Source organism: Kogia breviceps, chromosome 9 (genome assembly GCF_026419965.1).
Source record: "Kogia breviceps isolate mKogBre1 chromosome 9, mKogBre1 haplotype 1, whole genome shotgun sequence".
NCBI classification, from domain to species: domain Eukaryota; kingdom Metazoa; phylum Chordata; class Mammalia; order Artiodactyla; family Physeteridae; genus Kogia; species Kogia breviceps.
This window is the reverse complement of record NC_081318.1, coordinates 18,616,385-18,633,246: the sequence shown is the minus strand read 5'-3', so window position 1 is coordinate 18,633,246 and position 16,862 is coordinate 18,616,385.

Sequence of the window (16,862 nt, the reverse complement as noted above, 5' to 3'; positions counted from 1 at the left end):
AAGAAAAATAAAGCAACACACAGGTATAGAAGTAATGGTATGGTGTGGTGTGGTGAGTGTGTGTGTGTGTGCAAACTATTTTATATTTTAGATGGTTAGGGATGACCTCACTGATGATGTGATGCTTGAGAAATCTTAAAAAAGTGATGGTGCGAGCATCCCTGGTGGCGCAGTCGTTGAGAGTCCGCCTGCCGATGCAGGGGACACGGGTTCGTGCCCCGGTCCGGGAAGATCCCACATGCCGCGGAGCGGCTGGGCCCGTGAGCCATGGCCGCTGAGCCTGCGCGTCCGGAGCCTGTGCTCCGCAATGGGAGAGGCCACAACAGTGAGAGGCCCGCATACCGCAAAAAAAAAAAAAAAAAGGGGATGGTGCAAGTCATACAAACTTATGGTGTTAAAAAAAAAAAAAAAAAAAAAAACCCTACGGACCAAGGGAAGCAAGTGCAAAGGCCTTGTGACTGGCATGTGCTTGGTGTGTTTGGTGTCAATGTGGCTGGTGTTGGATGAACTGGAAGAGACACCAGGGGTGGGGTGGGGGAGGACCATATCATGGAGCACCTTGCAGGTCACTATGGAGAACTGGGATTTTACCCTGAGGGAGATGGGAGCCCCTGGGGGGTTATGAGCAGAGGAGAGACATGGTCTGATTTATTTTTAAGAAATTTCCTCTCGGAGGAGCTTCAAGATGGCGGAAGAGTAAGAAGTGGAGATCACCTTTGTCCCCACAGATACATCAGAAATACATCTACACGTGGAACAACTCCTCCAGAACACCCACCGAACGCTGGCAGAAGACCTCAGACCTCCCAAAAGGCAAGAAACTCCCCACGTACCTGGGTAGGGCAAAAGATAAAATAAACAGAGACAAGAATAGGGACGGGACCTACACCAGTGGGAGGGAGCCGTGAAGGAGGAAAGACTCCCACACACTAGAGGCCCCTTCGCCGGCGGAGACTGCGGGTGGCGGAGGGGGAAGCTCCGGAGCCGCGGAGGAGAGCGCAGCCACAGGGTGCGGAGGGCAAAGCGGAGAGATTCCCGCAGAGGATCGGTGCCGACCAGCACTCACCAGCCCGAGAGGCTTGTCTGCTCACCCGCCGGAGCGGGCGGGGGCCGGGAGCTGAGGCTCGGCTTCGGTTGGATCGCAGAGAGAGGACTGGGGTTGGAGGCGTGAACACAGCCTGAAGGCCCCGGGCTAGTGCGCCACGGCTGGCCGGGAGGGAGTCCGGGAAAAAGTCTGGAGCTGCCGAAGAGGCAAGAGACTTTTTCTTCCCTCTTTGCTTCCTGGTGCGTGAGGAGAGGGGATTAAGCGCGCCGCTTAAAGGAGTTCCAGAGACAGGCGCGAGCCGCGGCTATCAGCGCGGACTCCAGAGACGGGCATGAGACGCTAAGGCTGCTGCTGCAGCCACCAAGAAGCCTGTGTGCGAGCACAGGTCACTCTCCACACCTCCCCTCCCGGGAGCCTGTGCAGCCCGCCTCTGCCAGGGTCCCGTGAACCAGGGACAACTTACCCGGGAGAACACACGGCGCCTCAGGCTGGTGCAACGTCACGCCGGCCTCTGCCGCCCCCGCAGGCTCGCCCCGCACTCCTTACCCCTCCCACCCCTGGCCTGAGTGAGCCAGAGCTCCCGAATCAGCTGCTCCTTTAACCCCGTCCTGTCTGGGCGGGAATAGACGCCCTCAGGAGACCTACACGCAGAGGCGGGGCCAAATCCAAAACTGAACACCAGGAGCTGTGCGAACGAAGAAGAGAAAGGGAAATCTCTCCCAGCAGCCTCAGGAGCAGCGGATTAAAGCTCCACAATCAACTTGATGTACTCTGCATCAGTGGAATGCCTGAATAGACAGCGAATCATCCTAAATTGAGGAGGTGGACTTTGGGATCAACGATATATATATATTTCCCCCCTTTTTCTCTTTTTGTGAGTGTGTATGTGTATGCTTCTGTGTGTGATTTTGTCTGTATAGTTTTGCTTTTACCATTTGTCCTAGGGTTCTGTCTGTCCGTTTTTTGTGGGTTTTTTTTTATTATAGTTTTTAATTCTTGTTAGCATTGGTGGATTTCTTTTTTGGTTTGGTTGCTCTCTTCCTTCTTTCTTTCTTTTTTAATATTTTTTTATTACTTAAAATTTTTTTTTATTTTAAATAATTATTTTTTACTTTTTTTTTTTTTTTTTTTTGCTGTACGTGGGCGTCTCACCATTGTGGCCTCTCCCGTTGCGGAGCACAGGCTCTGGATGCGCAGGCTCAGCGGCCATGGCTCACAGGCCTAGCCACTCCACGGCATGTGGAATCTTCCCGGACCGGGGCACGAACCCGTGTCCCCTGCATCGGCAGGCGGACTCTCAACCACTGCGCCACCAGGGAAGCCCTACTTTTTATTTTAATAACTTTATTTCATTTTTTCTTTCTTTCTTTCTTTTTTTCTCCCTTTTATTCTGAGCCACGTGGATGATAGGGTATTGGTGCTCTGGCAGGACGTCAGGCCTGTGCCTCTGAGGTGAGAGAACCGAGCTCAGGACATTGGTCCACCAGAGACCTCCCAGATCCATGTAATAGCAAACGGCGAAAGCTCTCCCAGAGATCTCCATCTCAACACAAAGACCCAGCTCCACTCAATTACCAACAAGCTACAGTGCTAGACACTCTATGCCAAACAACTAGCAAGACAGGAACACACCCCACCCATTAGCAGAGAGGCTGCCTAAAATCATAATGAGGTCACAGACACCCAAAAGCACACCACAGAATGTGGACCTACCCACCAAAAAAACAAGATCCAGCCTCATCCACAGGAACACAGGCACCAGTCCCCTCCACTAGGAAGCCTACACAACCCACTGGACCAACCTTAGCCACTCGGGGCAGACACCAAAAACAACGGGAACTACGAACCTGCAGCCTACGAAAAGGAAACCGCAAACAAAGTAAGTTAAGCAAAACGAGAAGAAAGAGAAACACACAGCACATGAAAGAATGAGGTAAAAACCTACCAGACCAAACAAATGAAGAGGCAATAGGCAGTCTACCTGAAAATTAAGTGAGAATAATCATAGTAAAGATGATCCAAAATCTTGGAAATAGAATGGAGAAAATAAAAGAAAAGTTTAACAAGGGCCTAGAAGAACTAAAGAGCAAACAAACAATGATGAACAATACAATAAATGAAATTTAAAATTCTCTAGAGGGAATCAATAGAATAACTGAGGCAGAAGAACAGATAAGTGACCTGGAAGATAAAATAGTGGAAATTACTACTGTAGAGCAGAATAAAGAAAAAAGAATGAAAAGAATTGAGGACAGTCTTAGAGACCTCTGGGACAACATTAAACTCACCAAAATTCGAATTAGAGGGGTCCCAGAAGAAGAAGAAGAAAAAGAAAGGGTCTGAGAAAATACTTGAAGAGATTATAGTTGAAAACTCCCCTAATATGGGAAAGGAAATACTTAATAAAGTCCAGGAAGCGCAGAGAGTCCAATACAGGATATATCCAAGGAGAAACACGCCAAGACACATATTAATCAAACTATCAAAAATTAAATACAAAAGAATATATTAAAAGCAGCAAGGGAAAAGCAACAAATAACATACAAGGGAATCCCCATAAGGTTAACAGCTAACCTTTTAGCAGAAACTCTGCAAGACAGAAGGGAGTGGCAGGACATATTTAAAGTGATGAAAGGGAAAAACATACAACCAAGATTACTCTACCCAGGAAGGATCTCATTCAGATTCAATGGAGAAATTAAAACCTTTCCAGACAAGCAAAAGCTAAGAGAATTCAGCACCACCAAACCAGCTTTACAACAAATGCTAAAGGAATTTCTCTAGGCAAGAAACACAAGAGAAGGAAAAGACCTACAATAACAAACCCAAAACAATTAAGAAAATGGTAACAGGAACATATATCAATAATTACCTTAAATGTAAATGGATTAAATGCTCCAACCAAAAGACATAGACTGGCTGAGTGGATACAAAAACAAGACCCGTATATATGCTGTCTACAAGAGACCCACTTCAGACCTAGGGACACATACAGACTGAAAGTGAGGGGATGGAAAAAGATATTCCATGCAAATTGAACTCAAAAGAAAGCTGGAGTACCAATTATCATATCAGACAAAATAGACTTTACAACAAAGACTATTACAAGAGACAAAGGGGGACACTACATAATGATCAAGGGATCAATCCAACAAAAAGATATAATAACTGTAAATATTTATGCACCCAACATAGGTGCACCTCAATACATAAGGCAAATGCTAACAGCCATAAAAGGGGAAATTGACAGTAACACAATCATAGTAGGGGACTTTAACACCCCACTTTCACCAATGGACAGATCATCCAAAATGAAAATAAATAAGGAAACACAAGCTTTAAATGATACATTAAACAAGATGGACTTAACTGATATTTATAGGACATTGCAGACATAACAGAATACACTTTCTTCTCAAGTGCTCATGGAACATTCTCCAGGATAGATCATATCTTTGGTCACAAATCAAGCCTTGGTAAATTTAAGAAAATTGAAGTCATATCAGGTAGCTTTTTGGACCACAATGCTATGAGACTAGATCTCAATTACAGGAAAAAATCTGTAAAAAATACAAACACATGGAGGCTAAACACTACACTACTTAATAGCCAACAGATCTCTGAAGAAATCAAAGAGGAAATAAAAAAATACCTAGAAACAACTGACAATGAAAATACGATGACCCAAAACCTATGGAATGCAGCAAAAGCAGTTCTAAGAGGGAAGTTTATAGCAATACAATCCTACTTTAAGAAACAAAAACCATCTTAAATAAACAACCTAACCTCACACCTAAAGAAATTAGAGAAAGAAGAACAAAAAACCCCTAAGTTAGCAGAAGGAAAGAAATCATAAAGATCAGATCAGAAATAAATGAAAAAGAAATGAAGGAAACAATAGCAAAGATCAATAAAACTAAAAGCTGGTTCTTTGAGAACATAAACAAAATTGATAAACCATTAACCAGACTCATCAAGAAAAAAACGGAGAAAACTCAAATCAATAGAATTAGAAATGAAAAAGGAGAAGTAACAACTGACAAAGCAGAAATACAAAGGATGATAAGAGATTACTACAAGCAACTATATGCCAATAAAATGGACAACATGGAAGAAATGGACAAATTCTTAGAAAAGCACAACCTTCTGAGACTGAACCTGGAAGAAATAGAAAATATAAATAGACCAATCACAAGCACTGAAATTGAGACTGTGATTAAAAATCTTCCAACAAACAAAAGGCCAGGACCAGATGGCTTCACAGGCGAATTCTATCAAACATTTAGAGAAGAGCTAACACCTATCCTTCTCAAACTCTTCCAAATTATAGCAGAGGGAGGAACACTCCCAAACTCAATCTATGAGGCCACCATCACCCTGATACCAGAACCAGACAAAGATGTCACAAAAAAGAAAACTACAGGCCAGTATCACTGATGAACATAGATGCAAAAATGCTCAACAAAATACTAGCAAACAGAATCCAACAGCACATTAAAAGGATCATACACAATGATCAAGTGGGATTTATCTCAGGAATGCAAGGATTCTTCATATATATGCAAATCAATCAATGTCATAAACCATATTAACAAATTGAAGAATAAAAACCATATGATCATCTCAATAGATGCAGAAAAACCTTTTGACAAAATTCAACCCCCATTTATGATAAAAACCCTTCAGAAAGTAGGCATAGAGGGAATTTACCTCAACATAATAAAGCCCATATATGACACACCCACAGCCAACATTGTTCTCAATGGTGAAAAACTGAAACCATTCCCACTAAGATCAGGAACAAGACAAGGTTGCCCATTCTCACCACTATTATTCAACATTGTTTTGGAAGTTTTAGCCACAGCCATCAGAGAAGAAAAACAAATAAAAGGAATCCAAATCAGAAAGAAGAAGTAAAGCTGTCACTGTTTGCAGATGACATGATACCATACATAAAGAATCCTAAAGATGCTACCAGAACACTACTAGAGCTAATCAATGAATTTGGTAAAGTAGCAGGATACAAAATTAACGCACAGAAATCTCTTGCATTCCTATACACTAATGATGAAAAACCTGAAAGTGAAATTAAGTACACACTCCAATTTACCATTGCAACAAAAAGAATAAAATACCTAGGAATAAACCTACATTAGGAGACAAAAGACTTGTATGCAGAAAATTATAAGACATTGATGAAAGAAATTAAAGATGATACCAACAGATGGAGAGAGATACTATGTTCTTGGATTGGAAGAATCAATATTGTGAAAATGACTATACTACCCAAAGCAATCTACAGATTCAATCTAATCCCTATCAAACTACCAATGGCATTTTTCACAGAACTAGAACAAAAAATTTCACAACTTGTATGGAAACACAAAGGACCCCAAATAGCCAAAGTAATCTTGAGAAAGAAAAACGGAGCTGGAGGAATCAGGCTCCCTGACTTCAGACCAAACTACAAAGCTACAGTAATCAAGACAGTATGCTACTGGCAAAAAAACAGAAGTATAGCTCAATGGAACAGGATAGAAAGCCCAGAGATAAACCCATGCACATATGGTTACCTTATTTTTGATAAAGGAGGCAAGAATAAACAACGGAGAAAAGACAGTCTCTTCAATAAGTGGTGCTGGGAAAACTGGACAGCTACATGTAAAAGAATGAAATTGGAACACTCCCTAACACCATACACAAAAATAAGCTCAAAATGGATTAAAGATCTAAATGTAAGGCCAGACACTATCAAAGTCTTAGAGGAAAACATAGGCAGAACACTCTATGACATAAATCACAGCAAGATCCTTTTTGACCCACCTCCTAGAGAAATGGAATAAAAAGAAAAATAAACAAATGGGACCTAATGAAACTTAAAAGCTTTTGCACAGCAAAGGAAACCATCAACAAGACGAAAAGACAACCCTCAGAATGGGAGAGAATATTTGCAAACGAAGCAACTGACAAAGGATTAATCTCCAAAATTTACATGTAGCTCAATATCAACAAAACAAACAACCCAATCCAAAAATGGGCAGAAGACTTAAATAGACATTTCTCCAAAGAAGATATACAGATTGCCAACACACACAAAAGGATGCTCAACATCACTAATCACTGGATAAATGCAAATCAAAGCTACAGTGAGGTATCACCTCACACCGGACTGAATGGCCATCATCAAAAAATCTACAAACAATAAATGCTGGAGAGAGTGTGGAGAAAAGGGAAACCACTTGCACTGTTGGTGGGAATGTAAATTGATACAGCCACTATGGAGAACAGTATGAAGGTTCCTTAAAAAACTGAAAATAAACTACCATACGACCCAGCAATTCCACTATTGGGCATATACCCTGAGAGAAACCATAATTCAAAAAGAGAGTCATGTACCACAATGTTCGTTGCAGCTCTATTTACAGTAGCCAGGACATGGAAGCAACCTAGGTGTCCATCGACAGATGAATGGATAAAGAAGATATGGCATATATATACAATGGAATATTACTCAGCCATAAAATAAACGAAATTGAACTCTTTGTAGTGAGGTGGATGGACCTAGAGTCTGTCATACAGAGTGAAGTAAGTCAGAAAGAGAAAAACAAATACCGTATGCTAACACATATATATGGAATCTAAAAAAAAAACAAAACAAAACAGTTCTGAAGAACCTAGGGGCAGGACAGGAATAAAGACACAGACCTACTAGAGAATGGACTTGAGGACATGGGGAGTGGGAAGGATAAGCTGGGACGAAGTGAGAGAGTGGCATGGGCATATATACACTACCAAACGTAAAATAGATAGCTGGTGGGAAGCAGCCGCATAGCACAGGGAGATCAGCTCGTGCTTTGTGACCACCTAGAGGGTGGGATAGGGAGGGTGGGAGGGAGACGCAAGAGGGAGGAGATACGGGGATATATGTATATGTGTAATTGATTCACTTTGTTATACAGCAGAAACTAACACACCATTGTAAAGCAATTATACTCCAAAAAGATGTTAAAAAAAACAAAAAAAGAAGAAATTTCCTCTCACTGTTGTGAGTGCAGAGTGCAGTGGGGCATGAATGGAACCAGGAGACCTGACGCAAGTCCTGCAGACTTGGTGGGAAGAAGTGTCATAGCTAAACGCAGAAACAGGATCATGTCTGCATTTGAACCTCTGATCCATTTAAATAACAGAAGACACTGGGGCCCAGTGCAGCTGGGAGAATGCAAACTCCTGGGGAGAATTTAATTCTCAGGAGAGATTTAGAAACCTAGGAGATGGGAGTATTGTCGTGAAGCCACTCTGCCTGTTTCTCAGTTTCCACGCTGGGGTTTCCCCCTTGGTAAGTCTCATACTGTCTACATTCAGAATGGGCCTTAACTATTCATCTGAAAAGAATATGCAAATTCTGTGCCCCTGTAATGGTTTGGGTATATAGCATGGTATCTTTTGTGTGATTGAAGACCCCAAATATTCTAAGTTCTGTCCATAGTTTCTTTGTATTCATTAACTAAACTTAATCTTCATAATTATCCCCTTATGAGACCCTATTGACAAATGAGGAACTGCAGACCCAGAAAAGTTAAATACTATTGCAAAGTCATCTAGTAATTAATAGCACCCAGATCTACCTGATCCTGAAGCCCAGGCCCCTCCTAAGACATGCAAAGACAGAGTAGTAGAAAGAACTGAACATCCCAACAGATAGACTCATCACACAACCTTGGGGTTTAATTCCAGAGAGAAAATGTGGAAGACAAACATTTCCATGCAAAACCCTTTCTTTCCTTTGGCTGTTTAATACCCTCTTTCAAAGTGGGTTTGAGAGAAACGGTAGAGTGAGTGAAGGAGGCGGGTTTGGAGAAGAAGAGTTTAGAGAGCAGGATAGTGAAGTGTGTGCAGAAGGGGAAAGTCTGGGCATATTTCTTTACTTCTCACCTACCGTTTCTAAGTGTCTCCCAAAGTGTGGAGGCTAATGGCTTATAAGGACAAAGAAAAGCTACTTGCCTCTTAAAAGCTGTGAAGCTTGTGGGGACCTTCTGGTTTCTGCCACCTCTTCTAGGTGGGGAATGAGGCCAGGTGAGGGGGTCAGGCTGGGTGGGGTTGGGTCCCTGCTGTGGTCCCCAGCAGGCCTGGTTCCCAGAGACTCTCAGCCTTGTCCCACGCTACTTCTCCCCACTATTGAGTAGAAGAGCCTTCCCTGGCCTCACGGGCTGAGTGGATTTGCTCGGGGAAGTTTCCCCATTTCCAGGTGCCATCGTCAAATGGAGGTGTGGGTGGAGAAAGACGTCAAAGAGAGCCCTGCTGACTCATAACTCCGAGGTGGGTAATGTTCACGTCCAGGGACCATTCACCAGCTGAGTAATAAACTCCAAAAGCAGAAATGCTGGCTGAATCCAAGCTGCATGTTTGTGACAGAGCGGGTGGTTGGCAGGGAGACGGTGTTGACTTTATTGCTGCTCCCCAAGTCCTGGAGGCCATTTTAACTAGCTTTCAAACAGCTTTTGTACTTTTTGGTCTTTGAGTTTGTTCTTATGGCTACACACATCCACCCACCCATAATCCCATTTTAATGAAATCAGGGGAACATCAAAATCACTACGTTGTGTCAATGTCTCCTTAAAATGGATATCTCTTGCTTTGTAGTTTATTAATATTTTTAATTATTTAAAGCAAAACTTCTACACACTGTTGTGCTGGTGAATAGAGGTCAAGTTTTTGTTTTTATTAATTAATTGTTTTATAAAAAAGAAAGCTTGTTTCCCAGTTTTCAAAGTAAGCTGCCAAGGAAGGAAAGGCTGCGACTAGCTTCGAATGTAGTATCAGATTCCTGGTATAATTGGATGTGTTTCTCAAAACATACTGCTAATATCTGGAGTGAAGTTATAAATACTTATGGGAGTGAGGGGTGGCAGGAGCCAGGCTAGGGGACTAGTGGGGAAATGAAAGGATATCCAATTAGCTCTGCGTGGAAATTAACTGTGTAGTCCTGCAGAAATGGCCCAACTGTTGAGTGACCACATCTAAAAGAAAAACGACAGTAGCAACGTAAATAACCGAAGTGTTTTTATATTTGTACGTGTATGTGAGGGAGGGTGAACTGGGGAGGCAATCATTAGGCATTGATGGGGAACTCTGGCCTTGACTGAGCTGGTTTCAGAGGCTGCCTTGGTCCCAGAGGGAGCAAGGCTCAGAGGATGGGGAAAGGGGATGCAGGTGGCATGGAAGGAAGGAGATGAAGTGATACTGTGGGACAGGGGAGGCGTTGGTTTCCCCCCCACCCTGCTAAGATACAGTAAAGGGTCAAGGGCAGACTTGAGGTATCTGAGTGCCAGGTCCCAGTAAAGAACACCTTGGAGAGGGAGGGGGTGGAGGAGGCATGCGCTGAGTTTCCCAGAGAGCTGGAGAGCTTGGAACATGGCAGTCTGGGGACCCCGGAAAAGTGATGCTGATGAGCACTTGAAGTCTTCCTAATGGAATTCTTAGTGAATTTGTTTAATCCACATACCTAGCATGTGATTGTCTGTTAAACTGCTTTCTCTACCATGCGTATCACTCGGGGTCCCTTTAGGAAACAGATGGCATACTCAAATGGGTAATTGAGAAGAGTTTAATAAAGGGACTATTTGCAAAAGTGTGGACACAGTGTGAGGAAACCACAAGGGATAGTACCTGGGGCTGGGGACAGTGTGGGGAGAGCATTGTCACCCCATCACCTGGAGGGGAGGGGAGGAAGCAGTACTGAACCTTGACAGTGGAGAAGACCACTTTGGAAGAGCAGCTTGGAACAACCTACCAGGAGAAGGCCAAGGGAATAAATACCGCAACCTCTCTCTCCCTCCAGTTGCCTGCTGTTGACTCCCATTGGCAAATCCCAATTTGGTGTATCTGGCAAACCCCAAATCCATAGTCGAGGGGCAGGCTGCAAGTTTGAGTAAGAGTTAACATTGCAGCCTATAGTCCAAAGGCTGAAAAACCAGGGAGAATTTCTATGCTACAATCTGGAGGGAGAATTTCTTCTTTTGAGGGAAACCTCAGTCTTCTCTGAAGACCTTCAACTGGTTGGGTGAGACCCACCCATATTATGAAGGGTGGTCTGCTTTACTTAAAATCAACTGATTGTAAATGTTAATCCCACCTTAAAAATACCTTTACAGCAACATTCAGACAGGTATTTGACCAAATAACTGGTCACCATAGTCTCACCAAGTTGACGTATAAAATTAACCATCACAGTTCTCATGGTGGGGCAGGATGGAAGCAGAGTTACACTGAGGTTCAATTAAGACCTTACAGTTTAAAAATTACTCTCACATGTGTTGAATTATCTGAACCTCAAAACTATGCGGTGAGACAGGTATTATCATCCATAATTTACAGATGGTGCAACTGAGGCTCAGAGACGTTATTGCCCAAGGACACAGCTGGAAAGTTGTAGAGGCAAGGCTCAAACTCAAGTCTCCTGACTTCAATGCTAGACAATGTCTAGGTGAGTAGTACAGTATTTTAAAGCCCCACTATGAAATCACACACTATCAGGAGTCTACTTCAGAATAATAAAATGGGGGAGCAAGTGAGAGTACAGATGAAATGTGATTGGCAATTGTTGGTAATTGTTGGGCTGGGTGAGGGGTACATGGAGGGTCATTGTATTTTTCTCTACACCTTTGGATATGTTTGAGAATTTCCACAATCAAACGTTAAATATGATCTCACAACTTTGTCAGCAGTTTGCTATCTTACAAAGTACATCTATCCACTCAAGCCCCATCATTCATAGCTGTAGGAACCCAAGCCCTTTGAACCTAGCTCTGTTTTTTCCTACTTTGTTTTCGAAAGGCATTCTTTGCCACGGAGTAAGGGAGGTTACGGCAGGTGTCTTTGCTGTCAGGTTACACTGAGTATCTTCTGATGACACGACGCTTGGACCCATGAGCTGACATGCAGGTTATGCCACGGTGCGGTGCTCACAAGCACAGACTCTGCAGCCAGACTCAGTTTGACCCCTGCCTCTGCCACTTACCAGCTGTGTTCCCGCAACAAGCCACTTAACCGCTGTGACTCAGCGTCACCACTCAAGAAGTAGGACAATGATAGTACCTTCCTCCTCAGTTTAATTACAAGGACTGAAGGAGTTAATATTGCCCCCAAACTTAGCCTAGTCTCTGAACACAGTAAACGCTATATAAGCGTGTATCGAATAAAACCTACAAAACTCTCTTTCTATGAGAAAGAACTGCTTTTGGCTGCATGTGGTTTTCTGGTTTCTTTGTCTTCCAATGCTGGAAGAGAAAGTAATAAGTAAATTGTTCATTCATCCAATAATTATTGAATTCCTGTTTCATACCTGTTATTACGATGATCATAAAGATGAGGTGTTTGACAACAAGGAACACAGTTTAGTTGGGAGGCAGACCATGAACTAAATCAATAGTTAACATTTACTAAGACATAGACATTTAGAGAAGTGTATGAAGGTTATGAATCATCTCCACAAAATACTCCTACACATAAATTATTGGGTATAATTTAACCCTACATACCAGGTTAAGAATCCCTAAAATAAACAATTATAAATAGTATGATAAGTACTAATATAGAAATATGTGCCCTGCTTACCTTGCTAGATTAATTTCTCTCCTCTACTTCCCAGTTCTACCATATTGTCTTCTTTCAGTTCTTGAATGAAATGGTTTCTAAAGTCTTGATTGTACACCTTAACTAGAAAATAACAAATAAATAAGCAAAACCTTCTAGGCTCATATATATATATATATATATATATATATATATATATATATATATATATATATAGAGAGAGAGAGAGAGAGAGAGAGAGAGAGAGAGAGAGAGAGAGAGCTATGTATATACTCCAAGGTATGTATATTTATTTATAAATTGTATACATGCATTATCACCATTAACTAAGATATCAAGATGAGAATTATAAATAGGGCAAGGTTTGCCCTTAACGACAGAGGATACAAATCCATATTTCAAGAAGACTTGGTGATAATTTTATATTCTTTTGGCAGTTTTCTTATCAGGTCTGATTAAATCATTGTTTTTATCTCAAAATGTGGTTGACAAAGAGCTGGTATGAGGCAATGTGAGTTCAGAAGAAAATTCTTATTCATTTGTACTTACATTATTAGCATTACCTTCAATCTGTTAGTTCTTTGCAGGAACCTCTGTAAGCCATGTTTCATTTTGTGAGGGTGGGTTTATCACCTTCGCCTAATATAATGCCTGTTACATAGTAGCTGCTCGAGAAATGTTTGTTGAGTTGATGGAAGGCGCACATAGGAAACACAACAAACCCAGACTGGGGGTTGGGAGAAATTGTCTCAGAGGAGACAGCACCTGAGATGGTATATAAAGGACAGGATTTCACTACAGGAAGAAGCTGGAAGAAGGCAAGGAGGAGCAGGAGGTAATAGGAGGACAGTAGGAGTTATCAAGGTGTGTGAAGGACCTGCAGGGGCCCCCACCTGGCAGCGGCTCCAGCTTTGCACACACAGGACAGAAGGTGAGGCTGGAGGGGAGATCGGGAAATCAGGAGGGGACACGGAGAGCCCTGTGCACTGGCCTTTGAAGGATTTGACCAGTGGGGAGGTGTCGTAATACAGGTGCAGCAGTGAGGGTCCTGGCTAAGGTGGGTGCAGTGGGGATGAAGAGAAGTGGGCACCACCAGGTGGGCGGGGAACGATGCCACCAACCAAAAGCGGGCACAGGAAGGGCAGCTTGCGTGACAGGCTGGGGATGAGGGCTGCAGAGCTGGTCATGCTGCATTTGAGGCGCTCGGGACATAGCCCCAGGCGTAAACCACAGCGGCTAAGATCGCTGGCCTGGGGTCACGGTGTCTTCTCTGATTCAGGGGGAGGGAACCCCAGTCAGAGGACTGATAGTATGCAAAAATGGGAAGACTCTGCCCCTGTCTTCATGTGGGTTCCAGGCTGTTGGGGGACGAGATATACACATACAATGACACATTAGGTGGAAAGCGTTAAGTAAGAGAGGAACCAGAAGGGAATTCATAAAGGAGCGATCGAAAATCACTTCCGGAGGGGCCAGAGGAGGTAGGAATCTGCTTAGAAATGCCCCATGGGGTAAAAGTCACGAGTCGTCCACATTTTGTGGCAGGAGCGGAGGAAAAAATGTGGGTGTCTCGTTGACATTAACCTCCAAAAGCTAGCCCTTTAAAACAGAGATTCCACGGTGACTTTTAAAACTAGCCCTTAGTGTGGAGCCTTTTTGAAAGTCTAAATAAATTACATTCGTTGGTTTCCCCTTGTCCACACATTAATCTTCTCAAAGGCTGCAGCGCATTAATCAGGCCTGCTCTCTCCTTCTGGATTCGCCTTTCCCTGCTACGTTCTGCGGATCCGAGGGACCCATCGATTCCACGCCCCGCTAGTGCCGGCGGTGGGAAGGAGTGTGCTCCGCCCATGGGTCTCAGAAGGCCCTGCGGAGTCTCCCCGTGCTTGGGGTTCCACTGGAATTTTCTGGCCCCCAGACATCAGGGCTCTCTGTGTGACAGGCCACACACTGGCTGACAGCTGCGCAGTTTCACCGCCCCTCCTCCAACCCCTATAAAGGTCTTGGGTTAATCCCATCCTTTCCCGGGGATATATTTACATCTAGTTGAATGACTAAGTAATTTGACGCTATTTGGCTAGATACCTGCAAACCGCCTGCTTCAATAAATATTCTAGAAGTGGCCCAGCCAAAGCTTCGGAGTGGTGTGGTTCTATGCCTTTCTTCCTCCGCCCAGGCATTGCCATCACCATGACCTAGTGTGCCCTTGACTTGCAGGACAGTCAAGTTGATTTCGGGGCAGTCAGGCAGCCTCCTCTTAGAAGCTTTGGAGCTCCCAGCAGGGTGTCTTGTGAATTATTTTCGTCCCTGTTGATTCTACTTTGCCCCCAATCTGTCACACTTCATGGGTTTCCCAGATTTAGCTGACTGGGCTTTCTCCACATATACAAAATGCAGTATGCCCACACCCCAGCCTCCCCTAATGACTTTGGCCATCAAACCTGTCTGGGGTCCTGTGACCTGGCTGGTCTGTAAGGGTGCAAAATTCAGACAAATGGGGACCAGGACTGGGTCTAGGACCGGTGTTGAGCTCTATGACTGAACGAGGGGGAGCCCGCAAGGCCTATTCTGGGAGAGTCGTTGAGTTGCAGAGAAGCTCTAAAGCTTTGGGTGGAGGTGGGGGCCTGTTTGCACAGTTTGTCCATAGCTCCTGAGCTGACCATAAGTCAGGAAAGCTGTTGTTTATCTTAAAGGGCCATCCGGAGCAGTGCAGGTCCACCTACTCCTGGATCATCCCCAAACCGCAAAACTGAAACCCATAAGGTTGTCCTCCTTCTTTAGTTAAGAGCCTTGTCCACAGTATTTGAGGAGATGGCCTCATCCTAGGACTGAATTAGGAGCAGCCGGGGTGTCCCTGCCCATCTCAGAGAGGACAAGCTGGCCATGGCTCTCGAAGTCCGAAGTGTGTGGAGTTGCCCCCCCCTCATGCCCACCCCCTCTTTGCTGTCTCAAACTTGGCTCCATGTGTCTGACAATGATGGCCAGGCTTCCTCTACCCATTAGCTAGACGGTTATTAAAACAATCTGAAAAATATTGGGTTGGCCAAAAAGTTCATTTGGGTTTTTCTGTAGCATCTTATGGATAAACCTGAACGAAAATTTTGGCCAACCCAGTAGCATCCCTAGACCTCCAAGGCAGCCCTGGCCCTTGGCATTAGAGAGAAACTTTTTGAAATGTTTGACTTTAAGTCATTCTTATTCAGCATGACAAGGGGAGAGCTCTGAATCTGAAGAGTTGTTTGAATAATTTCCTGAGTTTATTGGCAGGCAAGATAGGTTGCAGTGGTTGAACTAGATGACATTTAAAGTCCCTTTCAGCTGTGAAAGCCATGTTTCTCATAGGTGGTCAGACAAGCGAGGGACACTTGTGAGGTGGTTGAAAGACCACCGACCTTGACCTGGGAACAGTTAGGATTCCAACAAACCCCAATTCCAAGTCTGGAACAAGAAGGCACCCGGGGGGGACTTTTGCCAGGTAAGTCAACAATTCCCTTCAAGAATTGGGGTTCCAGAATGGGACCTCAGTCCTTGGAGGATGCAAGATAAGGTGTTATCCTATTCTTGGATGTGCTGAAGTCCTTGAAAGCAAGGCCAGGATTCAGCTGGAGCTGAGGCTCATGGCAAGGGCGTGGCCAGACGAAACAAAGCAGGCGGAATTATTGGAAATGAGGGACCAAGATCAGATAGAGACTAATAGCCAAGGTGATTTGATGCTAGCTACTGGCTACATGCTCTTAAATTTTTCCTACTTTGGTACAGAATGAAAAAGGTTGAGCCTCAAATCTGGTTTGGTGGCCTCAGTTGAAAAACACAAGTGAGCTTCATTTGGTTATTAATGTTAGTTTTGTAGAATGAACTTTAAAAACATGGAGAGAGTGATTGAATCTCTGGGAACATCTGCACAGACAGCAAAGCCAGCAGACTGGTATTCAGGGCTGGCTTTTATATCTGTACCTGGAATCATCCTCTGAGAACCTGTAAGTGTGACTTTTCACACAGACAGCACAACGAAGAAAGTGCTTAGTTGGCCGTGCCTGAGAGAGTTATCAGAAATTAATGCAATGCCAGAGATGTGCCATCAACGAGATAGGAAAGAAGGACCTCGGGTCACAGTTAAACAATCCAGCAACTAAAGATAGTCTCGCCAAGGGGTGTTTCTGCGTTCTGCAAAGGGCTTTGCAGAACACCTCGGAAGGTTAAAGCAAGACAGGCACACGGCCCTAGA